A 26,684-nucleotide genomic window follows, 5' to 3' on the forward strand; every position below is an offset into this window, starting at 1 on the left:
TTTCACTTAGGGGTGTACTCACTTTTGTTGCCAGCAGTTTAGACCTTAATGGCTGTGCGTTGAATTATTTTGAGGGGACAGCAAATTTACACGGTTATATAAGCTGTACACTCACTACTTTACATTGTAGCAAAGTGTAATTTCTTCAGTGTTGTCACATGAAAAGATATAATAAAATATTTACAAAAATGTGAGGGGTGTACTCACTTTTGTGAGATACTGTATTTGTGATAAAAAAAAAAATCCCAATAAGCGTATATTGATTGGTTTGTGCAAAAGTTATAGCGACTACAAACTATGGTATATATTTATAGAATTTTAATTTTTTTAGCATAATGGGGAAGAACATCGATTTTTAGCGAGACTGCGCCATTGCGGCAGAAAAATCTAACACTAAGTGGCACTTTTGGGGGGACCAGTGACACCGATACAGTAATCAGTGCTAAAAAAATGCACTGTCACTGTACCAATGACACTGGCAGGGAAGGGGTTAACATCATGGGCAATCAAAGGGTTAAATGTGCTCCTAGGGGGTGCATCTTAACTGTGTGGGAAATGGTGCTTTGACTGGGGGAAGACAGAGATCTGTGTTCCTGCTTAACAGAAACACAAGATCTCCATCTTCCCCTCTTACGGAACGTTGGTCTGCATTGTTTACATAGGCAGACCGCCGTTCTGCCTCTCCTGAGAACGACTGGCTTGTCCTGGCGTACATGGCAGACATCGCGTCCACCCAACCCGCTGATTGGCTCCCCCTGTTTCCAATCACAGTGGGAGCAGGTCACCGGCGGCTTAGCAGGAACACAAGATCTCCATCTTCCCCTCTGACAGACTCGTGGTCTGCCTCTCCTGAGAACGATCGGCTTGTTCTGGCGTACATTACGTCCACTCGACCCGCTGATTGGCTCCCGCTGTGTCCAATCACAGTGGGAGCAGGTTGCCGGCGGCGCATGCCCCAGGCCCAATGCACAAAATCACATACAGGTACTTGATTTTGCGCAGGAGGGCCGCCCTGCCGCAGTATATCTGCATTGGGCGGTCTATAACTGGTTAATACACTGAATTCTCTTTTTATCCCTAAGGCCCCCTTCAGACTTTTGCGACTCTGATGCGACTTTGCCACGACTTGTAACAACGCTTGTGTAATCTTGATGTCTATGGACCTCAAGTCGCATCAAAGTCGGACTAAAGTAGTCGCTGAGGCTTAAAGTAGCACAGATAGGAACGGTACTCATTGGAAATCATAGGGTACAACTTGTCATGCGACTTTGCAGTCCCAAGTCGCAGGACAAGTTACATAAGTGTGAAAGGGGCCTAAATGCACCAAAAAGCCTACAATCTGCACAAACACATAAAAATGCTATGAAAGGCTGCAATCACATGAGCGTAAACATGTTACTGATATTATTATGCCTTTTTTTTTCTTCTAGCAGAAAAATTCCTGTGTAATGATCGCTAAATATTTGCGTAACATTGTCCTGTTTTTTTGTTTTTTTCCCAGCATCTGCATCTGGTGTATGTGTATACGTATGTCCTCAGATGTAAATTGTTTTGATTCTGTGTATTATGGATCTGAACGCAATGCATGTTTGCGCACCTGTGTGAATGTCTCTATTGAAAACAATGCAGCTGCGTTCAGATCCGTCAATAATGAATGCTTGTAAATGTTTTTTTTTTTTTTTTTTTATATACAGGCGTGTGAATGAAACTAAAAGACAAAAAAAAACATATAAAAGGCGAGCAATCTCCTACAAGGCAGAAGTGGGATGTAGCCGGAGGAGCGAAGAGCATCATCAGCATCAGAGACGAGGAGGGAGGAGGAGGAGTTAGGACCCAGCAAGGCTGCAGGCAGGCTGAGATCAGGAGACGGCTGTATCTGGGGGGGTAGACGTCTGTGTAAGCAGTGTGCACCTTGCATTGCACTGATCCCCTTCTATCCATCCCCGCTCCTCGCCCTGCGTCTTCTTTCACCCATTGCAGACCAAGGAGATGGAAGCAACAGTGTTGTGAAGCAAGCAATGGGCTGAGCCCTCCCATCAGGCAGACACAGCATCTTCTCAGCATCGCACGTCAAGGCCGTAGGTATGTGATTTTATTTATAATCAGTCTCCCTGAGCGGGGGGTCCCTGCCAGGTCCTGTCTGGTTTGCATGCTCCCGGGGCATGCCATGGAGGGGTAGCTGGGTTTGGCTATCTCGCCTTGAACTTGCACTACTTTCAAAGTTAGGGTGGTCTCCTTTCATATTGTCATCGCTGCTCCCTGATTTTTGCTACGTGGCGTTGATGACCGCCTGTTGGGTTTGTGGCGGCGGCGGTCTGTGGTGTCATTTGAAGTTTACCAGGATTGATGGACTTGCAGGGTATTCTCAGATTTGTCCAGAGACCATCCAGATCTTTGTAGTGGAAGACGGTTGCTGGGAGTAACTGTTGGCGTTACTCAGTCCACTCCTCTACTGAATAACCCTATACGTGGAACGCTCAATAACTCCCAACAGTTGCCTTCCATCAGCAGGGATAATCAGAGAAAGGTGATGGGTTACCACAAAAGGCAAAACAATGTAAACCGTAGCAACCAGCCAGACGATGGGTTAATAAAAAGCAGCATCCATACGTAAATTCAGAAACCCATAGCAACCAACCAGATTTCATCTGGGGCTACATCCATCTCAGCTCTGCCTGCTGCTGGTTACTAAAAACTCAAGGCAAGGAGTAACATCGATATGTATGTTCAATAACCTACACCAACCAGAGTTATATATATCTGCTTGGTTGCTATGGGCTACCAAAAACACAAGGTGACGAGCAGCTCTCATAGGTAACTCGTAGCAACCTAACACTATACATGGATTGCCTAAAAACCAGATGTCATCTGGGACTACTTACATCTCAAATCTGCTTAGTTGCTGTTGGTTACTAAAAACTCCAGGCAAGGAGTAACATCGATATGTATGCTCAATGACCTACACCGACCAGAGTTATATACAATCTGCTTGGTTGCTATGGGCTACCAGAAACAGAAGGTGAGGAGCAGCTCTGATAGGTAACTCGTAGCAACCTAACACAATATATGGATTGCCTAAAAAGCAGATGTCATCTGGGACTACTTACATCTCAAATCTGCTTAGTTGCTGTTGGTTACTAAAAACTCAAGGCAAGGAGTAACATCGATACGTATGTTCACTAACCTACAGCAACCAGCCTCAAGTCTTTTGGACTAGAGTCATATACAATCTGCTTGGTTGCTATGGGCTACCAAAAACACAAGGTGAGCAGCAGCACTCATAGGTAACTTGTAGCAACCTAACACTATACATGGATTGCCTAAAAACCAGATGTCATCTGGGACTACTTACATCTCAAATCTGCTTAGTTTCTGTTGGTTACTAAAAACTCAAGGCAAGGAGTAACATCGATACGTATGTTCACTAACCTACAGCAACCAGCCTTGAGTGTTTCGCACTAGAGTCATATACAATCTGCTTGGTTGCTATGGGCTACTAAAAACACAAGGTGACGAGCAGCTCTCATAGGTAACTCGTAGCAACCAGCAACCTAACACTATACATGGATTGCCTAATAACCAGATGTCATCTGGGACTACTTACATCTCAAATCTGCTTAGTTGCTGTTGGTTACTAAAAACTCAAGGCAAGGAGTAACATCGATATGTATGCTCAATAACCTACACCGACCAGAGTTATATACAATCTGCTTGGTTGCTATGGGCTACCAAAAACAGAAGGTGAGGAGCAGCTCTGATAGGTAACTCGTAGCAACCTAACACTATATATGGATTGCCTAATAAGCAGATGTCATCTGGGACTACTTACATCTCAAATCTGCTTAGTTGCTGTTGGTTACTAAAAACTCCAGGCAAGGAGTAACATTGACATGCATGTTCAATAGCCTACAGCAACCAGCCTGGAGTCTTTGGGACTAGCATCCTCTAAAAAAACAGCTTGGTTGCTATGGGTTACTAAAAATTCAAGGTAAGAAGCAGCACTGATATGTGCATACAAAGACTATAGCAACCAAATAGATGTCATCTGGGGCTACTTACAAATAAAATGATCTTAATTGCTATGGGTTCCAAAAAACGTAGGGCAAGAAGAAGCGTTGATACGTATGTTCAATAGCTTATAGCAACCGCCCTGGGGTCTTTGGGACTAGAGTCATCTAAAATCTGCTTGGTTGCTATGGGCTGCCAAAAACACAAGGTGAGGAGCAGCACTCATAGGTATGTTAAGTAACTCGTAGCAACCAGCAACCTAACACTATACATGCAACGCTTAATAACCAGATGTCATCTGGGACTACTTGCATCTCAAATCTGCTTAGTTGCTGTTGGTTACTAAAAACTCCAGGCAAGGAGTAGCATTGATATGTATGTTCAATAGCCTACAGCAACCAGCCTGGAGTCTTTGGGACTAGCATCCTCCAAAAATCAGCTTGGTTGCTATGGGTTACTAAAAACTCAAAGTAAGGAGCAGCACTGATATGTGCATACAGTGACCTATAGCAACAAGACAGATGTCATCTGGGGCTACTTACATCTCAAATGTGCTTAATTGCTATGGGTTCCAAAAAACGTAGGGCAAGAAGATGCGCTGATACGTATGTTCAATAGCTTATAGCAACCACCCTGGGTTCTTTGGGACTAGAGTCATCCAAAATCTGCTCGGTTGCCATGGGTTACCAAAAACACAAGGCAAGGAGCAGCAGTGATATGTAAACTACATTAACAAAAGTATTGGGACGCCTGCCTTTACACGCACATTAGCTTTAATGCCATCCCAGTCCTAGTCCGTAGGGTTCAATATTGAGTTGGCCCACCCTTTGCAGCTATACCAGCTTTACCATTCTAGGGCTGTCCACAAGGTATAGGAGTGTGTCTATGAGAATGTTTGACCATTCTTCCAGAAGCGTGTTTGTGAGGTCAGACACTGATGTTGGACGGGAAGACCCTGCTCACAGTCTCCGCTCAAATTCATCCCCAAGGTGTTCTATCGGGTTGAGGTCAGGACTCTGTGCAGGCCAATCAAGTTCCTCCACCCCAAACTCACTTTTCTATGTCTTTATGAACCTTGCTTTGTGCACTGGTGCGCAGTCATGTTGGAACAGGAAGGGGCCATCCCCAAACTGGTCCCACAAAGTTGGGAGCATGAAAATGTCCAAAATGTCTTGGTATGCTGACGCCTAAAGAGTTTCCTTCACTGGAACGAAGGGGCCAAGCTCAACCCCTGAAAAATAACCCCACACCATAATCCCCCTTACACCAAATGATTTGGACCAGTGCACAAAGCAAAGTCCATAAAGACATGAATGAGCAAGTTTGGGGTGGAGGAACATGACTGGCCTGCACAGAGTCCTGACCTCAACCCCATAGAAAACCTTTGGGATGAATTAGAGCAGAGACTGCGAGTCAGGCCTTCTTGTCCAACATCAGTGCCTGTCCTCACAAATGCACTTCTGGAAGAATGGACACACTCCTAAACCTTGTGGACAGCCTTCCCAGAAGAGTTGAAGCTGTTATAGCTGCAAAGTGTGGGCCAACTCAATATTGAACCCTACAGACTAAGACTGGGATGCCATTAAAATTCATGTGTGTGTAAAGGCAGGCGTCCCAATACTTTTGGTAATATAGTGTATGTTCAGTAACCTATAGCAACCAGCCTAAAGTCTTTGGGGCTAAATTCATCTAAAATCTGCTTGGTTGCTACGGGTTTCCAGGAGCTTAAGGCAAGGAGCAGCACTGATACTTACGTGCAGTAACCCATAGCAACTGGCCAGGTGTCATCTAGGACTACAAATATCTGAAATCTCCTCAACTCATGGTTTACCAAAAATTCAAGGTAAGGAGCTGTACTGATATGTGCATACAGTAACCCATAGCAACCAGGTAGATGTCATCTGGGGTTACAGACCTCTGAAATCTACTTGGCTGCTATGGGTTACTAAAAACTCAAGGCAATGAGCAGCACCAATACATGTAAGTACAGCGACCCATAGCAACCAGCCTGGAGTCCTGAGGATTACAGACATCTAAAATCAGCTTAGTTTTTTAGTACCAAAAATGCAAGGCATGGAGCAGCATAAATATTGTAACCCATAGCAACCAAGCAGATATCCTCTGGGGATACAGACATCTGAGACCAGTTTGGTTGCTATGGGTTACTGCACTTACAGCAATGTTGGGAGCAAGGAGGAGCACAAATAGGTAAATTTAGTAACCCATAGCAACCAGTCTGGGGTCTTTAGGACTAGAGTCATCTAAAATCTGCTTCATTTGTATAGGGTACCAAAACACAAGGGAGGAGCAGCACTGATACAAATGTTCAGTAACTCATTACAACCAGATGGAAGTTTATAGGACTACAGGCATCAAAAATCTGCTTGGTTGCTATGGGTTACCTAGAACCCAAGGCAAGGAGAAGCACTGATATGTATGTACAGTAACCCATAGCAACCAGCCAGAAGACAGTGTATCGTGCCAGTCCACATGCTGGTACTTCGTTTGGGGCTGCAGACATCTGAAATTTGCTCGGTTGCTATGGGTTACCAACATTCAAAGCAAGGAGCAGCGCCAATATTTAAATTCAGTAACCTATAGCAACCAACCAGAAGACATCTTGAATTACAGATAATCTGATTGGTTGCTGTGAGTTGCTGCACGTTGTACATCAATGTTGTCTATTTTGCAGTATATTAATACCTTCATCAATTAGACTGTCATTAGGAAAGTGTTATCAAAAGAAGAAGTACCAAAAAAAATCCAGCTTCTCCCACACCTTGTACATCACCATTGCTCTTTACACCGACATAGTGGGTTGGATTTACTAAAGGCAAATAGACTGTGCACTTTGCAAAGTGCAGTCGCTCCAAAGCTTAGTAAATGTGGTAAAGGTTTAAATTGCAAAGAGTACCCAATCACTTGCAAGGAAAAAAAAAAACAAGTATTTTTGCTTGCACGTGATTGGATGATGGAAGGAGTTTCTGCTCATTTACTAAGCTCTCGAGCAACTTCACTCTGCAAAGTGAACAGTCTATTTGCCTTTAGTAAATCAATCCCTAAGTTTATTGAGGAACGGGGATGCCCAGCCACCTGTTAGACAATCCACACTTCCCCAGCAATGGAGGAACTACAAGTCTCAGCTTTCTTTGATAGCTGTAAATGGAGAAGCTGCATCTCTCAGTGAATCGTGCCATTCCACATGCTGCTAGTTGTGTTATGGTAACCAACGAATAGATAGGGTGTGATAATATCTGGTATCCTCCTGTCCATCAAGTTTTTTTTTTTTATTTGCAAACCAGAAAGAGATTTTGAGAAAAAGAACAAGTGCATCAAATAAAAGATTCAGCAGCCAATCAAAGGTTGTCTTTCACTGTCTGTCAGCAGTTAATTGGATTGTGATTGGACGTTATGAATTGTTACCTTTACTATTTTATTAAGGCTGAACTCCTGGGGGAAAAAAAAGCTTTTACCATTTAGTGGTTTCTCCCTCCCCACTGCAAGAGTTATAAATGCTTGTTTTGCCGCCCTAGAGGATGATGAATAAGGTGATATAGTTACTTTATTTCTCATTCCCGGGAGCTTCCTTCTTTTTGTGTAACCGGAGCCCCAAAGCCTCTTCCCTTCATCGCCTGACCAGCTGCAGCCCTGTGACATCATCCCGTACAATGTAGGACCAACCATCCTTCATAGTACCCCATCATTGGTATTAGTGGGAGAAATAGTACCCCATCATTGGTATTAGTAGAAGGTATAGTGCCCCATCATTGGTATTAGTAGAAGGAATAATGCCCCATCATTGGTATTAGTAGAAGGAATAGTACCCCATCATTGGTATTAGTAGAAGGAATAATGCCCCATCATTGGTATTAGTAGAAGGAATAGTACCCCATCATTGGTATTAGTAGAAGGCATAGTACCCCATCATTGGTATTAGTAGAAGGAATAATGCCCCATCATTGGTATTAGTAGAAGGAATAGTGCCCCATCATTGGTATTATTAGAAGGAATAGTGCCCCATCATGGGTATTAGTAGAAGGAATAGTGCCCCATCATTGGTATTAGTAGAAGGAATAATGCCCCATCATTGGTGTCAATGAAAGTAATAGTGCCCTATTGTTGCTGTCACTGAAATTAATAGAGCTCCATTTTTGGTGTCAGTGGAAAGAATAATGCTCCATGGTTGGTATCTTTGGGAGGAATAGTGCCCTATTATTGGTGCCATTGGGAGAAATAATGCCCCATCCCTGGTGTCAGTGAAAAGAATCGTGCCTCATGGTTGGTGTCAGTGGGAGGAATAGTGTCCCATTATTGGTGTCAGTAGAAGGAATAGTGCCCCATTGTTGGTGTCAGTGGGAGGAATAGTACCCTATCATTAATGTCATTGGGAGGAATAGTTCCCAATCGTTGGTGTCATTGGGAGGAATAGTTCCCCATCTTTGGTGTCAGTGGGGGGAAATAATGCTCCATGGATGGTGTCATTGGGAGAAATAGTGCCCCATCATTGGTGTCATTGGGAGAAATAGTTCCCCATCCCTGGTGTCAGTGGGAGCGATAGTGCCTCATGGTTAGTGTCTTTGGGAGGAATAGTTCCCTATCATTGGTGTCAATGGAAGGAATAGTGCCCCATCGTTGGTGTGAGTGGGGGGAATAGTGCCCCATCGTTGGTATCAGTGGGAGGAATAGTTCCCCATCGCTGGTGTCAGTGGGAGGAATAGTTCCCCATCGCTGGTGTCAGTGGGAGGAATAGTTCGCTATCATTGGTGTCAATAGAAGGAATAGTTCCCCATCGTTGGTGTCATTGGGGGGAATGATGCCCCATCCTTGGTATCAGTGGGAGGAATAGTGCACCATTGTTGGTGTCATTGGGAGGAATAATGTCCCATCATTGGTGTCAGTGGGAGGAATAGTGCCCCAATGTGGGTGTCATTGGGAGGAATAGTGCCCCATCGCTGGTGTCAGTGGGAGGAATAGTGCCCTAATATTGGTATCAATGGAAGGAATAGTTCCCCATTGTTGTCATTGGGGGGAATAGTGTCCCATCTTTGGTATCAGTGGGAGGAATAGTATCCCATTGTTGGTGTCATTGGGAGGAATAGTGCCCCATCGTTGGTGTCATTGGGAGGAATAGTGCCCCATCGTTGGTGTTATTTGGGAGGAATAGTGTTCCATTGGAGAAATTATGCCCCAGTGTTGGTGTCAGTGGAAGTAATAGTGCCTCAGTGTTGGAAGAAAAAGTGCCCCAAGGGCTGGAAAAAGGCAAGCAAAGGGCCGCATCCGGCCCATAGTTTGGAGACAATGGAGCAATGATTAAGCACAGGAGCGTGAAATGCGTTTGCTGAACCATTGTGTACTGTGTGGTCATGCTGCCAATTTTATAGACATAAAATAAAGTTTATATTTTATCCCTTGATTGTGCTTCCAGGCACCCAGGTCTAGAGGATCCCTGCATGCTGCTTTGTAGCTGTGTGTACCCAGAACAGTCTTCCATTGGATCACAGTTTGGAGACCCCTGACTTAGGCAAAAGAGCAGAAAACCCTTGCATGGGAAGAAGGACCCACTGCAAGGTACATGGTTCAGTGTATTTGAGTCATCCGATGTCTGTGATGTTTGTGTTTTATTATTATTGATCATATGGAAGCTGTAGGGTCGGGACAAGATTTGGGCTTTGTGGTGCTGAATATTTTAGCTTTATGATACCTTGCTTTAAAATTAGGAAAAAATGTTTACGTGTGGGTAATGTTTTTTATTTGGATTTGGTTTCTGGAGCTGTGGTGTCTATGGATTCCCATGTGCTGCCACTGTCAATTCATTGTGAGTGACTTGAAAAACCTTTATGATGAACTTCACTCTCCCCCTGCTTATTTCCCCCAACCCCTGTACTTGGTATGTTCGGTTCTCTTCAAATTGCTTGCTCACCTGTCAAGCAAATCCAGTGTCATTCTATAGCCATCCATTGTTCAGGTGCCACACCTTGTGTCCTTTGCCATGAACTTAGCTGACTGTCTCTTTCTTATAAGTTCAGGGAGCCCGGCCCAAATAAACACATTCCACTGCAACCTCCTGCGATTTGTGATGAGGTAGCCCAGAAGGCTGCAAGAGCAGGATGCACCATTCTCGTATAGCTATAAATTGCCCTAAAGGGTGGGGCTATCGGAATAAAAATACCCCCCCCCCCCCAAAAAAAAAAAAAACAGCTTTTATTATTATTGCAGGAGGAAGAGGGTGTGCACAGTGAAGTTCCACTTTAAGGTGATAAAGATGGAAAATATAAAGATCACCTTCTGGCGGGGTGTCAGGCATGTAGTTCTCACTTCTCGTGTAGTTCTTGCTTTTCATTACTAGATGGTGTTCTCACTTTAACTACTAGATGCCCACATCTGTCTTTAGTTCATTAACTGGAATTGTTTTGCCAATTAAGTTATTCCCTATCTGGGGGAAGGGGGGGGGGGGGGGGTTCAAACCAGTGTGTCCTCTGCCATGGACTTCAGGTGCTATCTTGGGAAAGCCTGTGTCTGGTTACATTCTGAGTTCTTCAGAGATCCGGGCAGCTGTCTTAGACAAATGGAGGCTATATATAACCAATGCTTGGTCTCCTGAGAAAGGACCTCATGAGGAAGAGATAGGCCTAGTACAGGTAGAGGTTCCTGCGGAGCGGGCATGAGGGAGAGATAGGCCTAGCACAGGGAGAGGTTCCTGAGAAGTGGCATGAGGGAGAGATAGGCCTAGCGCAGGGAGAGGTTCCTGAGAAGTGGCATGAGGGAGAGAAAAGCCTAGTATAAGTAGAGTTTCCTTAGGAGCTGCATGAGGGAGAGATAGGCCTAGTACAGGGAGAGGTTCCTGAGGAGCTGCACGAGTGAGAGATAGGCATAGTACAGGGAGAATGTACTGAGGAGCAGCATAAGGAAAAGGTAGGCTTAGTACAGGTAGAGGTTCCTGAGGAGCAGTATGAGGGAGAGATAGGCCTAGTACAGGTAGACGTTCCTGAGGAGCGGCATGAGGGAGAGATAGACCTAGCACAGGCAGAGGTTCCTGAGGAGCGGCATGAGGAAGAGATAGGCCAAGTGCAGGTATAGGTTCCTAAGGAGCAGCATGAGGGAGAGGCAGGCATAGTACAAATAGAGGTTCCGGAGAAGCAGTATGAGGGACAAATAGGCCTAGTACAGGGAGAGGTTCCTGAGAAGTGGCATGAGGGAGAGATGAGCCTAGTATAGGTAGAGGTTCCTGAGGAGCTGCATGAGGGAGAGATAGGCCTAGTACAGGTAGAGGTTCCTGAGGAACGGTATGAGGGAGAGATAGGCCTAGTACAGGTAGAGGTTCCTGAGGAGCGGCATAAGAAAAAGGTAGGCCTAGTACAGGTAGAGGTTCCTGAGGAGCAGTAAGAGGGAGAGATAGGCCTAGTACAGGGAGAGGTTTCTGAGAAGTGGCATGAGGGAGAGATAAGCCTAGTATAGGTAGAGGTTCCTTAGGAGCTGCATGAGGGAGAGATGGGCCTAGCACAGACAGAGGTTTCTGAGGAGCCACGTGAGGAAGAGATAGGCCTAGTACAGGTAGAGAATCCTGAGGAGCTACATGAGTTAGAGATAGGCCTTGTACAGGCAGAGGTTCCTGAGGAGCGGCATGAGGAAGAGATAGGCCAAGTGAAGGTAGAGGTTCCTAAGGAGCAGCATGAGGGAGAGGTAGGCATAGTACAAATAGAGGTTCCGGAGAAGCAGTATGAGGGACAAATAGGCCTAGTACAGGTAGAGGTTTCTGAGGAGCGACATGAGGGACAGATAGGCCTAGTGCAGGTAGAGGTTCCTGAGGAACGGTACGAGGGAGAGATAAGCCTAGTACAGGTAGAGGTTCCTGAGGAGCTGCATGAGTGAGAGATAGGCCTTGTACAGGCAGAGGTTCCTGAGGAGCGGCATGAGGAAGAGATAGGCCAAGTGAAGGTAGAGGTTCCTAAGGAGCAGCATGAGGGAGAGGTAGGCCTAGTACAAATAGAGGTTCCTGAGAAGGAGTATGTTGGACAAATAGGCCTAGTACAGGTAGAGGTTTCTGAGGAGCGGCATGAGGGACAGATAGGCCTAGTGCAGGTAGAGGTTCCTGAGGAACGGTACGAGGGAGAGATAAGCCTAGTACAGGTAGAGGTTCCTGAGGAACGGTACGAGGGAGAGATAAGCCTAGTACAGGTAGAGGTTCCTGAGGAACGGTACGAGGGAGAGATAAGCCTAGTACAGGTAGAGGTTTTGAGGAGCGGCATGAGGGAGACATAGGCCTAGTACAGGTAGAAATTCCTGGGGAGCAGCAATAAGGAAAAGATAGGTGTAGTACAGGTAGAGATTCCTAAAGGAGCAGGGACAGAATAGTTATTAGTTAAAGTTCTACTTTAAGTCTTCTCTCATTCAACATGTGGACTTGGGTCTACCACTAGAGTCATGCCCTAGGCAAGCTTCTGTTCTAACCCAGGTTTAGGTAGACAATACACGACAGCAAAAGAACATTTTAGAATTAGGTAGCAGCCATTAAAGCAGTTTAACCACTTTACCTCCGCTCACATTGAGGCTACTGCGGCAAAGTGCCGCGATCCCGTCCAGCGACGTAGACCTACGTCGCTGGACTCCGCCCCTGGTGGGCGGCGCTCGCGCGCCCCCGGAGGCTCGCTCCCGCTGTGTTCATTCACAGCGGGAGTCGGGCCAGGGGAGGAGCAGCGGCGATTGCCGCTGCTCTGCCCCGATCGTCGGGGATCGAGTCTGGAGATCCGCCCGCTGTGTGTAAACACAGCGGGCGGATCTCCATAGTGACAGGGACTGACAGATCGGAGTGTTCAGCATAGCTGGACATCCAATCTGTCCTTCTGTCACACAGTCACCTCCCCCCCACACGTCAGTAAGCACCAGGCATACATTAACCCCTCCCTCTCCAATAAAATTAACCCCTTCCCTGCCAGTGTCATTTTTACAGTAACAGTGCATATATATAGCACTGATTACTGTAGAAATGTCACTGGTACCCCCAAAAGTGTCAAAAATGTCAGTCAAGGGTCCGATCTGTCCGCCGCAATGTCGCAGTCCCGCAAAAAAAATCGCAGATCACCGCCATTACGCGTTAAAAAAAAAAACACCAAAAATGACAGAAATCTTTCCCTTAGTTAGTAAACGCAATAACTTTTGCGCAAACCAATCAAAATACGCTTATTGTGATTTTTTTTACTAAACATAGGTAGCATAAAACAAATTGGCCAAAAATTTTAAAAAAATTTGATTTTTACATTTTTTTGGGGGGGAATTTCATATAAAAAAATGTGAAAAATATTGTTATTTTTTCAAAATAAACGCTCTTTTTTTGTTTATAGCGCAAAAAGTAAAAATCGCACAGGTGATCAAATACCACCAAAAGAAAGCTCTGTTTGTGGGAAAAAAAAGAACGTAAATTTCGTTTGGGTACGGCATCGCACGACCGCGCAATTGTCAGTTAAAGTCACACAGCGCCGAATCGCAAAAAGTGGCCTGGACGGAAGACAGCAAAATCCTCCGGTGGTAAAGTGGTTAAAAGACTGTTTTCTCTTTTTCTGGCTGGTGTTCCACTTTAATGACAGTAGATCGATTCCTCTGAGGTTTTTTTTCTGCTTCACTTAATATATAGACGTTGACCTTTCAGTCCTGCGATAGTCAGCACATGGCCTCAGCTCTGGATAATACGGGTAATTATTACATGTGGCTTGCAGGGGTTTATAATCAGTTTATTTGTAAATGGGTCTTTCCTGTGGATTACGCCAGGATTGTGTGCAAAGTCTGAGCAGCAGAACTCTGTCTCTGGGTGTAGTATGGAAAGTGCTGCGCCGTTCTCGGCAGCCGCATGCTGATAAGGACGCCTGGATAACCGCCTTGTGAAATATGAAAGGCTGAGAAATCCCTTTTGTGCTCCAACAATGATTCCTCAGCTTTGAGTCAGCGCTTGTGTTTTTGTTGTCGCGTTGAAAAACCTCTCAGTGATTGTACGGAGGGTCCTTTACAAATGCATTCAGGCGCGTTTAGACGGTTCAGGTGCATCAAGCGGTTGGGTGTTCATTCATTAAATTGTCATTTGGGGATTCATTCATTAAAATACTCATGTGCTAAACGCACCTAACTTTTAGGCATGTTTACACACGCTTAGGTGCATCTGGCATTTTTTTTGCCCAATCGTTCCTCTCCTCAATGCTTTTTTAGTGAGTTCAGGTTTCTGCCCCTGCCTCTAAACTCCTCTAAAACCCAATGTGTGCATGGACACATAGGCTAACATGGAGGGGCGATTAGGGGCAGAAAAAAAAAAAAAAAAGCCTGTAAAATGGGTGTTGGACAGCCACAGTCTGCATGAGGCCTAATGCCCCGTACACATGCAACGATTGTTGGCCGTGAATTTTCGGCCAACGTCCGATCGCCCGATTGTCGGCTTGTTAGTATGATGCTTTTGACAACCGACTGCGACTTTTCGGCCGAACAAAATAGTGTGTAGGCTATAAAATTTTTGTTGGCCGTCAACAGAACGGCCAATTTTCCGTCAGTCAGTACAGATTTCGGCAGACAAAAATCTGATGAGCAAGACTGGGCATGCTCAGAGAAGAAAAAGCACACGGAAAGTAAACCAACACATGACATCACTTCTGAAGTTGGTTGTTGTTGGCCGAAAAAATTTGTGTGCAGTCTAGAGCACATTTCAACCAACACAACAACACTGGACAAAAGACAGCCGATCGGTCAGCCGATAATCGTTGCGTGTGTACGAGGCATTAGGCTATTTTGTAAATTGCAAAAATGTGGTAAAAACGCATATGCGTTTTTGCAGCGTTTCATTTTAAAAATGAACCGAAAATGCAACTGCAGGTGCGTTTTTGATGCATTTATTGCTGCGTTTTCCATTCCTTTGAATGGGGAGGACTTTTTAACCACGCCAAACAAGCACCAAAACCGCAGCATGCAGGACTTTTAAAAACGCAACCGACCCACAACTGACTGGTGTGAAGAGCTCCAAAGGATTTTAAAGGGGTTGTAAAGGCTCAAATTTTTTTAAAATAAAAATAGCAAACATGTCATACCTACCTGATCTGTGCAAGGGTTTTGCACACAGTAGTCCTCTTCTGGGGTGCCCCGCCGGCGCTCCTGGCTCCTCCTCTTCATCAGGTGCCCCCACGGTGAGCCGATTTCAATGGGGGCACCCATGCAGGCGTGCTCACGAGTCCCACTGCTGCGTCCATTGACACAGACAGCGGGACTCAGCCCTGCCCTTAACTCCCATGTCACTGGATTTGATTGACAGCAGCGGGAGCCAATCAATCTATCCAATGAGGACAGAGACAACGGCTAGAGCCGCTGCACTCGTGCACATCACTGGATCAGGCAAGAAAAAGGAGGAGGGCTGGGGGGGGGGGGGGGAAGCTGCAGCAAAGAAGGTTTTTCACCTTAATGCATAGAATGCATTAAGGTGAACAACCATGAGAGTTTACAATCCCTTTTTAGGTCATGCATTTTCCTTCTGCTTTTGGTAAGGCAAAAACAGAAAAAAACTGATTAGTGTGAAAGGACTCTAAGCCCTCGTTCACACCGGTGTGAGTTGTGATGCGATTAGACAGTTCCAAATCGCATCACAAGTTGCACCCCATTGCCAGCAATGGAACCGTTCATATTGCCCCGACTCATGTTGCAGCAATTATGAAAAAGGTCCCTGCTCTACTTTTTGCCATTTTCATTGGGACTTGCATAGACTTGATGAAGTCGCAAGCCGCACTAAAATCATCAGAGCAAATCGCACTGATGTACAGATTTTAAATCGCACTGAAGCAGCGCGATTTTAAAGCTGCACCGGTGTGAACGGGGGCTTGGGCTAGGTGCACATGGTGGAAATCTCTGAAAAGAAATCTGAAGTGGTTCACTTTTCAGAGGCTTCCAGGCATTCAGAAGGCAATGCTGCTTCCTCCTGAATGCCTGTTTTGTTTTTTCACGTGTGAACAAGGTCTTACTAGGTCAGAAGAGGAAATGAACAAGTCCAGTAACCCAGAGCAGCCAATCGGGTTCTGCCTTTCCCCAACCTAAAATCAACTCTGATTGGCTGCAGCAGAAAGCTGAACTGTTTTATTATTTAAGCCCGCTTTTATAGACTGATTTTTTTAGCTTTCAACTTTGGTGGCGAAAGATGGAGAGGTTTGACCTCCCTTGTGTACCTCGGAGGATCTTTAATGTGATAAATAGGAATGTAGCTTTTAATATTCATAACCCTACTTAATGTATCGGCAAGCTTGTCACGAAGTGGAGAAAAATCTATCATCAAAGGATCTGCTCTATTAGAAGACAAAATACTTTATATGTTCAGATGGAGTGGTGAATCAGGGTGGCGAAATTGAGGAGGACCCATTCCATAGTTAAAGGGGAACTCGTGTTTTTACCTTGTTGTATTGCAAAACAGAATTTTACCTTTGTTACAGTTTTGGTAAATCTGCATTATCTATCTATCTATCTATCTATCTATCTATCTATCTATCTATCTATCTATCTATCTATCTATCTATCTATCTATCTATCTATCTCTTTCTCAATACATACTTTATAAAAAATTATAATTTGCTGTACAAATGTGACAAATATTCACACAGCCACATACAAAAATTGCAGTATTTTGCCTAATAGTTTTATTTCCTATATTCATTAGCGCCATCTAGTGTTATATTGCAATATTTTCCTGAAATACCTCAATCCAGAAAAGTTTGCATTATGGCCACTAGATGGCGTTCAAAGAAAATAATCATTAGACAAAACACAGTACTTTTCATTACATTCAAACAGCAATTTTTTTCTAAATAGATCCCAAAAATCTATATAATTCAAAAATCTCTTTTCAGTATGTTTGGCATTATGTTTCACTGAATACAGTGGAAGAAAAAGCTAACACTAACTATTCTTAAAAACGTTCTCTCCCCCCCTCCTCCTACCTATCCTGAATACCCTACGTTAAAAAAGATCTGTGTACTTATCTTTTTTTTAATCCGGTCCAGCTCCCCTGTGCGCTCTCCAATGGCTCCCATGGCTCAGCCTCCTCTCCCCTGCAGCAGCCAATCAATGGCACAGGAGAGCCAGAGCTGCAGGATTATGTGACTGGACCAGAACTGATTAAAAACAGGAAAGTACACAGATCTTTTTTTCTACAGGGTAGGCAAGATAGGTGTGGGGAGGGGGGCGGGGCATTTTCAAGAATAGTGTTAGGCCCCTTTCACACATTTGGATCGTTTGTCCATTTTTCACCTATCCGTTGTCAAATGAAAAACGGACATCAATGCATCTTTATGGAAAAATGGATGGAAACGGATGATCATCCATTTACATCTGTTTACATCCATTTTTCTTCCATTAAAAAAATGATTCAGGCAAAAAATGGATGTAAACGGACAAACGGTCCGTTTTTGCATGAAAGAATGGCTCTGGGACTCAAGTAGTTTTAAAGTGTTACTAAATCCACAACAGTAAAATCAGTCTGTATATGCAGGAAAGCATGCTTGGTTTACTCACTGTGGAACATAAGGAGTTAATCCGCTGCATTGTGTAAAAAGACTGTTTGATCCTGTCTTCTCTGATTCTCCCCTTCTTTCACTTCCCCCAATCCATCTCCTGTTTGAACAGAACCTTGGAGTATCTCTGCACATGCTCAGTTTGGTGTGTAGTGCCGCTGTCAGAGTTATCACAGTCAGAGGAGAATGAAAACTCCTCCTACAAGCTTTTAGGTCCCTTTCACACTTGTACGACCTGAAACTTTGCCGCGGCTTGAAGCAATGCCTGTGTAATCTTGAGGTCTATGGACCTCAAGTCGCATCAAAGTCTGACCAAAGTAGTGCAGGGACTACTCTGAAGTCGCTGCGACTTGAAGTCGCACAGATATGAATGGTACTCATTGGAAATCGTGGGGTATCACTTGTTACGCGACTTTGCAGTCCAGGGTCGCAGGACAATTGGCACAAGTGTCAAGGGGGCCTAACTAGACACTGATAGAAGTCACAAGACTCCTATATACTGCTGATGAGAAAAGGTATTTAGCAGTTTATATTTACTAAAATGATTGGATTTCCATGTTCTGTGTACTGTAGGAGACCAGATATCGTGACTGCAGGCTCCTGGGTTTACTAACACTTTAACCGCTTGCCGACCGCCGCACGACTATATACTGCGGCGGTCAGCCCCTCACAGGCAGAGTGACGTATCGGTACGTCACTAGCCTGGGAGGGTCTGGGGAGCGCGGTCACGGACCCCCCCGCGCGTGTGACCGGCGGACCCGATGTCCGCCGGCCACTCTGCGATCGGCGGGGGAGAGGGAGAAAGTCAGGCAGCTTGTGTAAACAAGCTGCCTGTCATTCTCCTCGTGTAAAGACACTGATCACACGGATCTATGTAGATCCGTTGATCAGTGTTCTTACAGCACAAGCCACAGCCAATCACAGTAGAAAGCACGCCCCTAGGGACACACACAGCCCCTCCCCCCAAATAAAGTTAACCCCTTCACTACCAGTGTATTTTTACAGTAACAGTGCATATGTATAGCACTGATTACTGTAGAAATGTCACTGGTAACCCCAAAAATGTCAGTCAAGGGTCCGATCTGTCCGCCCCAATGTCGCAGTCCCGCAAAAAAAATTGCAGATCGCCGCCATTATGCGTTAAAAAAATAAACAACAAAAATGACAAAAATCTTTCCCTTTGTTAGTAAACGCGATAACTTTTGCGCAAACCAATCAAAATACGCTTTTTGCGATTTTTTTTACCAAACATAGGTAGCATAAAACAAATTGGCCGAAAATGTTAAAAAATTTTGATTTTTACATTTTTTTGGGGGGGAATTTCATATAAAAAAAATGTGAAAAATATTGCTATTTTTGCAAAATTGACGCTCTTTTTTTGTTTATAGCGCATGATCAAAAAATCGCACAGGTGATCAAATACCACCAAAAGAAAGCTCTGTTTGTGGGAAAAAAAGGACGCCAAATTCGTTTAGGTACAGCATCGCACGACCGCGCAATTGTCCGTTAAAGTCACGCAGTGCCGAATCGCAAAATACCCCCTGGTCGTTTAGCAGCCAAATCCTCCGGGGCTTAAGTGGTTAAAGTGGTAGTAAAGCCGCTTTGTGATTTTTACCCATAGGTAAGCCAATAATAAGGATTACCTGTAGGTAAAATGAATATTTCCTAAACCTGCACCATTTCGCAGATATTCACCCCTGATGTCATCAGTGCATGCACTCTGAAGATCCGGCATACCGAGCCGGACTTTGAGAGCTTCTTGCTGGAACCGAGGGCTCCCGTGGGCATGTGCAGGAGTGACGTCATCACGGCTCCAGCCACTCACAGCGCCAGAGCCCGCGAACCATAAGAAAGGCCCATGTGAAAAGCGCCTTAGGCTTCTTTCACATGGGCTTTCCGATTCGGTCCACCCATCAGTTTTTTCAAGCGGATTGGATGCTCCATGTACCTCTATGGAGCAGCGGATGTCAGTGGTGACATCTCCGCTGACACCCACTGCTTTCCGATCCGATGTGGTCCAGGAAACCCTATTTTCCATCCCTCTGGAGGAGGATCTCCCATAGAGGAGAGCGGGGATCTGACAGCTCCATCTCTGCGAAGTAAGTGGAGACGTAGCGGTCATCCGCCTGCTCAGTGAGAATCGGCGGATCGATCCCCGCTGAGCAAAACGGAATCTGCCAGGTAAAAAGCCAGTGTGAAAGGACTCTTAGAGCCGGTTCACACTGGGGCGACCTGTCAGGTGACCTGGTCGCCTGATAGGTCGCCTGATAGGTCGCCTGCCATAGAGAAGCTGTGGACCCGTTCTAATAGGAGCGACACAAGTCGCTCCGACTTAGAAAAAAGGTCCGGAGCTTCTTTGGGGCGACCCGGAGCGACCTGCATTGACTTCAATGTTATGAAGTTCGTGCTGGCCGCTCCGAGGTCGCGGTGCGAGCAGCGCACCGTGACTTGTGAGGTCGCCCCGGCAAGTCGGATCGCTTTAATGTGAACCGGCTCTAAGGCTTTTTTTCCACTTTAAGCAAATCATTTTTATGTCAATCTGTTGCAAAGTTTCTCACCTGGTGATCCCGCCAATAACAACGCTTCCTGTTGCAGGCTGACAACGCTAAGCTACTGCCTCATAATTAGCGTCAGCGTTGTCAGCCTGCTGTGTGAGCTCCTATAGTTGCCCAATGAGCTGCCTATCAGATTGATTGAATGATGAGTGGATATCTGTGTGGCAATTCTACTTAGAATCCTAAGCCAGCATTTGTGCACCTATAGGGGTTAATTTGCAAACAATAAAATTGGAGTAACCACTTGGCAAATAACAAATCTTTGTGGTGACACATAAAACAGTTAATAAATAATCTATGTGGAGGTTTCTCAATTTGTCTGGTCTTGTACTGTAACATAAACCTGAGATCCCGTCATCTGTGTTCAGCCCTGTCTGGTACATCTGTGTGATGTATTGTGCTGACACAGGCCATATGCCTGCGCCGTAGGCCTGTGTGTAGCTGGGGCGTCTGACTGTGGACATGTCTTGGCCCTTTTTCAGAATCATTTAAAGTGGACTTATTATAGAGGATATACAGGTGCATCTCATAAAATTTGAACATCATCAAAAAGGTCATTTGTTTCAGTAATTCAATTCAAAAAGAAAAACGCATATCTTTTATATAGATGTGTTACACAGAGAGTGATATATTTCAAGCATTTCTTTCTTTTAATTTCGATGATTATGGCTTACAGCTACTGAAAACCCAAAATTCAGTATCTCAGAAAATTAGAATATTACATAAGACTAATAAAAAAAAAGATTTTTAATCCAGAAATGTTGGCTTACTGAAAAGTAAGTCCATGTATAGTATAGAATGCACTCAATACTTGTTCGCTGCTCCTATTGCATGAATTACTGCATCAATGTGGCGTGGCATGGAGGGGATCAGCCTGTGGCACTGCTGAGGTGTTATGGAAGCCCAGGTTGCTTTGATAGTGGCTTTCAGCTCATCTGCATTGTTGGGTCTGGTGTCTCTCATCTTCCTCTTGACAATACCCCACAGATCCTCTATGGGGTTTAGGTCAGGCGAGTTTGCTGGCCAATCAAGCACAGCGATACCATGATCATTAAACCAGGTATTGTAGTTTCGGCAGTGTGGGCAGGTGCCAAGTCCTGCTGGAAAATGAAATCAGCATTTCCATAAAGCTGGTCAGCAGGAACATGGATCAATGCTTTCCCCTAGTAAAAGCACCTCCCACACATTACACAAACACTGGCTAAGCACACTGTTAACCCTTTGCTCGCCTCTGATGTTAACCCCTTCCGAGCCAGTGTCATTAGTACAGTGACAGTGCATATTTTTTTAGCACTGATCACTGTATTAGTGTCACAGGTTCCCAAAAAGTGTCAAAAGTGTCAGTCAGTGTCAGATTTGTCCACCGCAATACCGAAGTCCCGCTTTAAGTCGCTGATCGCTGCCATTACTAGTAAAAACTAAAATCTAAATACAATTTCCATAAATATATCCTATAGTTTGTAAATGCTATAACTTTTGCACAAACCGATCAATTTACCCTTATTGGGATTTGTTTTTTTAACAAAAAATATGTAGCAAAATACATATTGGCCTAAAGTTATAAAGAAATTTGATTTTTAAAATGTTTTTATTGGATATGTTTTATAGCAGAAAGTAAAAAATATTGTTTTGTTTTTTTTTTTCAAAATTGTATTTTTTGTTTATAGCACAAAAAACAAACAAACGCAGAGGTGATCAAATATCACCAAAGGAAAGCTCTATTTGTGGGAAAAAAAGGACATACATTTATTTGGGTACAGCGTTGCAAGACCGCACCAGTGTCAGTTAAAGTAACGCAATGCCGTATCGCAAAAAAAGGCCGGGTCATGAAGGGGGGTAAATCTTCCAGAGGTCAAGTGGTTAAAGAGGATCTTCAGTTCCCCCGCCACCCCAAAAAATAAAAAATAAATAAAAGTCAGCAGCTACAAATACTGTTGCTGCTGACTTTTAATAAAAAGACACTTACCTGTCCAGGGAAACAGCACTGTCTTCACCCCAGTTGGCTGTGACTCCTTGCGGCTTCAGAGTCGGCTTCCCACTGCGCACGCATGAGCCGCGCTGCTCTTTGTGAATTGTCCTGTAGCCTCCTGGGACCTGTGGTCATGTCCCAGAGGGCTGCGGGCAAAGAGAGAGCGGGCCTAGGCTATCCAAGCGGAAGTTGGAGTGGGAATCTATCAAAACTAGGTGACCCCTCCCAAAAAATGAGAGAGGAGGGGGAAGGAGGTGGAAAAGCGTAACTTCCCTTTTTGGGTGAAGTTCTGCTTTAAGTCTAAGAAAAAATTGATATCAGGCCCTGTACTGGATCTTTTTATCTTCAGCCTGGAAGTATTGGATGGGCTTGATGACTGAATCTCAACAGCTCTAATACTAAGTCTAGCCCCCACTTACTTTAAGACCAGGCCTTTTTTGTTACAAGTTTAAATTAGTAATTTTTGCTGGAAAATGACTTAGAACCCCCAAATATTTTATATATATACAGGTAGGTGCTAGGCAAATGGATAGTGGGCCTTGTCTGCCTAACAGCAGGGCTATGATTTAATCAGTTAGGGTGTCAGGGCTTCCAGATGTGCCTGCTGAAGGGAGAAGTGTCCCCACTGGCTCCTGTTAGAGGCTTTCATAGGGCAGTGTGGGAAGCCCAATCAGGGGACACATCCCATCTTGTAACTACCCCAGGAGGCAGATTACGCTGCAAAGAATTCTGGGAGTGGGTATAAGTTTTGGGGGAAGTGCGTGGCACGGTGTCTTTGGCGGGAGCAGAGTCCCAGGAAGGAGAGTACGGCTGTCTCTCCTCCTGTCTGAGGAAGGTGGATATCTCGGGGTGTCGCCTGAGTATCCAGAGAGTGCGGAGTTGAGCTGAGGTGATCCGGTGTGCCGAGAGCCTGCGGAGAGAGAGAGGGGTCCAGTCCCAGGAAAGCCTACACGAGTTGTGAGTACTGAGGATTGCCCCTGGGGGTCTGCCTGAAGTTAGAGGGGACCACTCCAGAGGAGGTTCTGGGATCCAGTTATCAGCTAGCTGAAAAGGGGGTACCTAGGTTGAGGACCCTGAAGTAGAAGAGAGGGTACCTAGTCAGTGGACCCTGAAGAGCTCAAGGTCAAAGGGGGCACCTACAATTGGGCCCTAAATTGTACAGTGTATATCAGTGGAACTTAGAGCTTTACCGGGTTCTACATTATACTACCTCAAGCTAGTGCAAGGCGGAGGGAAGTATACAGTGACTTTAGCAGTAGCGCAGTGTCAGAAGTCTTACAGTTCTCAGTCCTGGATCTTCTGGACTTAAGTCGAAGATTTAGCACTTCTATCATGTTACAGAGGGTTATCAGTGTTAGTGAGCATTGACTGGCGCCGGCTGGCGTCAAGGAAGCGTCAAGGGGCATTTTTCAGGAAGAAAGTCCCAAGTGTAAATAGTTAAAGCCTAAAGGAGTATCCCACTCATTCCCTTCTCCCATCCCCTTTATCTACAATAAAATCCACAAACAAAGATGCCGGAGTTGTACATGTCTCTACATCCAGGGCTGCAGCTCACATGGGCTGGAGAGGTAACCGGTAAAGATGGCAGACCCACATCAGGCCACAGGCCTGGAAAACCTGCTACACATATATAATTACCCTATAAATAATAAAATAGCAATCGTTACAATTTTTGTTTGTCACATTATATTTGCGCAGTGTTCTTTCAAATGCAATTTGTTTGCAAAAAATACATTTTGTTTTAAATTTAAAAAAAAAACAAAATCCTGAAGTTAAAAATATCACATCAAGTGTAGCAAAATCTAATGTGCATAATGCCAATAAAATTATAAAAATCCACCGTCATGCAATATTCAATCGTGTTACCTCCATGCAGTGGCCCCCACAACAGAGCCTCAAATGCCTGTAATTATGTCCCTCTGAATCTCACTGTGGTGGCCTTCCTCTGGATGTACTTGGACCCAAATGGACTCCTCTGCATAATACTATTTATTTTGTACTAATAAAACAAATCAAATCAAAATCCGTATTAATACCTAAAGGGGCTAGAACCTTCGTCTCGTAAATCCAAAAGGATTCTCGCCACCTCTAAAAGTAATCCTGTGGTGAACCATGCCACCAGGACGCAGAATTTTTATCACTTTTATCAGACGCAGAATTGCCCACAGTACAAAAAAAATACCAGGGTTATGGTAGCTAGCCGCGTATTAAAAACGTGCAAAAAAACACCGGAAAAACACTCAAAGACGCTGAATGCAGCCTGGGAAGTAGGCATTCACTATAATACAAAACTTAGGGGTGGAGGTTCAGATACTTACAAGTAGCCATTGCTGAATGGTTATTACACCACCCAGTATCATGAGGGACTCCTCAGATGAGGTTCAGGCAAAGCCAGAGTCAATAAGTTGCACTGTCTGTATACATATCCTGCTCTTTAAGGCTTTATCCACACCTGAGCATATCGCTTTGAGGCGTTTTTTTGGGCGTTTTTCAGGCATTTTTTGCAGGTGTTTGGAGGCAGGCATTGACATCTGACCAAAAAATGCTTGTAATCTGCCAAAAAAAGAAGCTCATATACTTTTTAGCTTCAGACGTTTTGCTTCAGGTAACAAAACACTCAGATGTGAACAAGGGCCATTGAAATGAATGGGATTTTGCTTGTTGGCATTTTGAAACTTCAGAGATGAGTGTTTTACGAGCTGAAAAACGCTCAGGTGTGAACAGAGCATAAGGCTCTGTTCACATATTGGTGTCCCGGGTTGCGGGCAGAATCGCTGCGATTCCCGAATCACAGCAAATTGTGGGACATCACACACGATTCCCGTCACTTCCAATGGCACCCCAAACTCTGCGCAATTTGCCGCGATTGTTGCCCAACGAATCGCTGTAAAATCACACAAGTACAATCGCAGGACGCCTGTCATCCAAAAGTAGTTCTTGCCATTGGAAGTGATGGGAATCATGTGGGTCCCCCGCAATTTGCCGCGATTTTGGATCGCGGGCAGAGCCTTAGGCCACAAGTCCTTGGGCCGCAGCCGTGCTCCTATGTTGGTGGCTGAAGATAGAAAATAGCTCAATAAACCCTCAATAATTAGCATTGCAACCTAACTGCATTACAGTAATACATGACAAAGCTTCAATTGGCCTTCAAATGCAGACAATATAAACGTATTTAAATTGTAGAAAATTGCAGAGGGTATATACAGATTATTTGATGATTATTAAAGCGTAGCAGAACCTGTATGGCGATACTGTCAGATTATTAAAGAATGTTTTTTTATGGTGTCTGTGTGTAATGAGGCAAATCAAACATGTTTGATATCAAGTACAATGAAGACTATATCTGGGAATGAAGGGACATGTTGTATGCGTGTGCGTAAACCTAATAATGTTTATCTTACTTGTAATGTTTAACAAAATTTCATCTGATGTTGACTGTTTCCTGTGGATGTATTACAGCCAACTAGACTGTAACAATTATCAGAAAAGAGCCCGGCTCTATTATATTCGGAAATGTGGACAGATCGACCGACACCCATAAATGTGTGTAAAAACAGAACTTTTTGCCCTGAAGCCAAACTTCATAGATATATCAGAAGGTTTTTCTCCCGCTACCATAGCTGCCAAATGTCCCTGATTTTGAGGGACTGTCCCTGATTTGGAACAAAGTCATCTGTCCATCTTTCCTTCTCATTTGTCCCCCATTTTTGTCTGATCTATATAGTTATATAAAAAATGCACTTTTTAGCACTTTTTATCTTTCAAATAGTAGTAGTAAAAAAAAAGTACTTGTGGGTTTAACTATTTATGACTGAGGGACCTGCAGAATGCCGAGGCTCCGGTTATCTATAAAACATTAAACACTTGACCCATCCCCCCTTCCAAAATGACCAGACGACACATTTTATTTGGAGTCGAATGGCTATAGCAGCCTTTTTATTACAAACCATTAAATATAACATTCACAAGAAAACAGATTTAGTGCATATAATACAGTCAATGCATACCAAATAAACCAACCTCAGCTTATGCCCGGTCTAAAGTCTTTGAAGGCTTATATACTCACAATTAACCGGTTGTATCTGCCACCAGGGCTGCTGATAGAAATCGCGGGACACCGTACAGACTACCTGAGAGGGCCTCCCCTCCCGGAGAAGATATTAAAGCTATATTTTGATAAAAATACAATAAAATCATTATTAGCAGCCACAAATACAACATAACTCACATAATTCCTGCTAAATCTAACAGATGAAACTGAGTTGATAAATAAATCTGTGTGTGAATGAGGTGTTGGGGCTCATGCACATGAGTGCCGGGGTCTGTACAATGTGAATCAGTGGTTCATTTATGTGGCTTGGGCCACCTGGAGCTGTACCAACACAGCTGGGGGTCTTAATTTGACAGGTGTGGGGATGCAGGGGTACAGCTCGAACACAGACAGTGTGCATTTGGAGGCCACTCATCTGCACACCTGTCAAATTAGGCCCTGCGGCTGTGTTCATACAAGCGCTGCATCCCCATAGAATGAAAGATGGCTCCAGCCCGAATACCTCCTTCACACAGCCAGAGTACCTGTGTGAATGAGCCCCTAATTATATTTTTCTAAATTCTTTTTCTAACAACCGTGTT

At 44.5% G+C, this 26,684-nt stretch overlaps 1 protein-coding gene across 1 annotated transcript in view; it reads left to right on the forward strand.

Moving 5' to 3' along the window:
* The first annotated feature begins 1,823 nt into the window (after positions 1 to 1,823).
* Positions 1,824 to 26,684, forward strand: part of RAB27B (RAB27B, member RAS oncogene family) — a 359,570-nt gene continuing 334,709 nt past the window's right edge. The window contains exon 1 of the mRNA XM_082244122.1: positions 1,824 to 2,082. The gene's annotated coding sequence lies outside the window, so the exon portion shown is untranslated. The remainder of the gene's footprint in view (positions 2,083 to 26,684) is intronic.

Source organism: Pelophylax lessonae, assembly GCF_965119305.1.
Source record: "Pelophylax lessonae genome assembly, chromosome: 1".
Taxonomy (NCBI): Eukaryota; Metazoa; Chordata; class Amphibia; order Anura; family Ranidae; genus Pelophylax; species Pelophylax lessonae.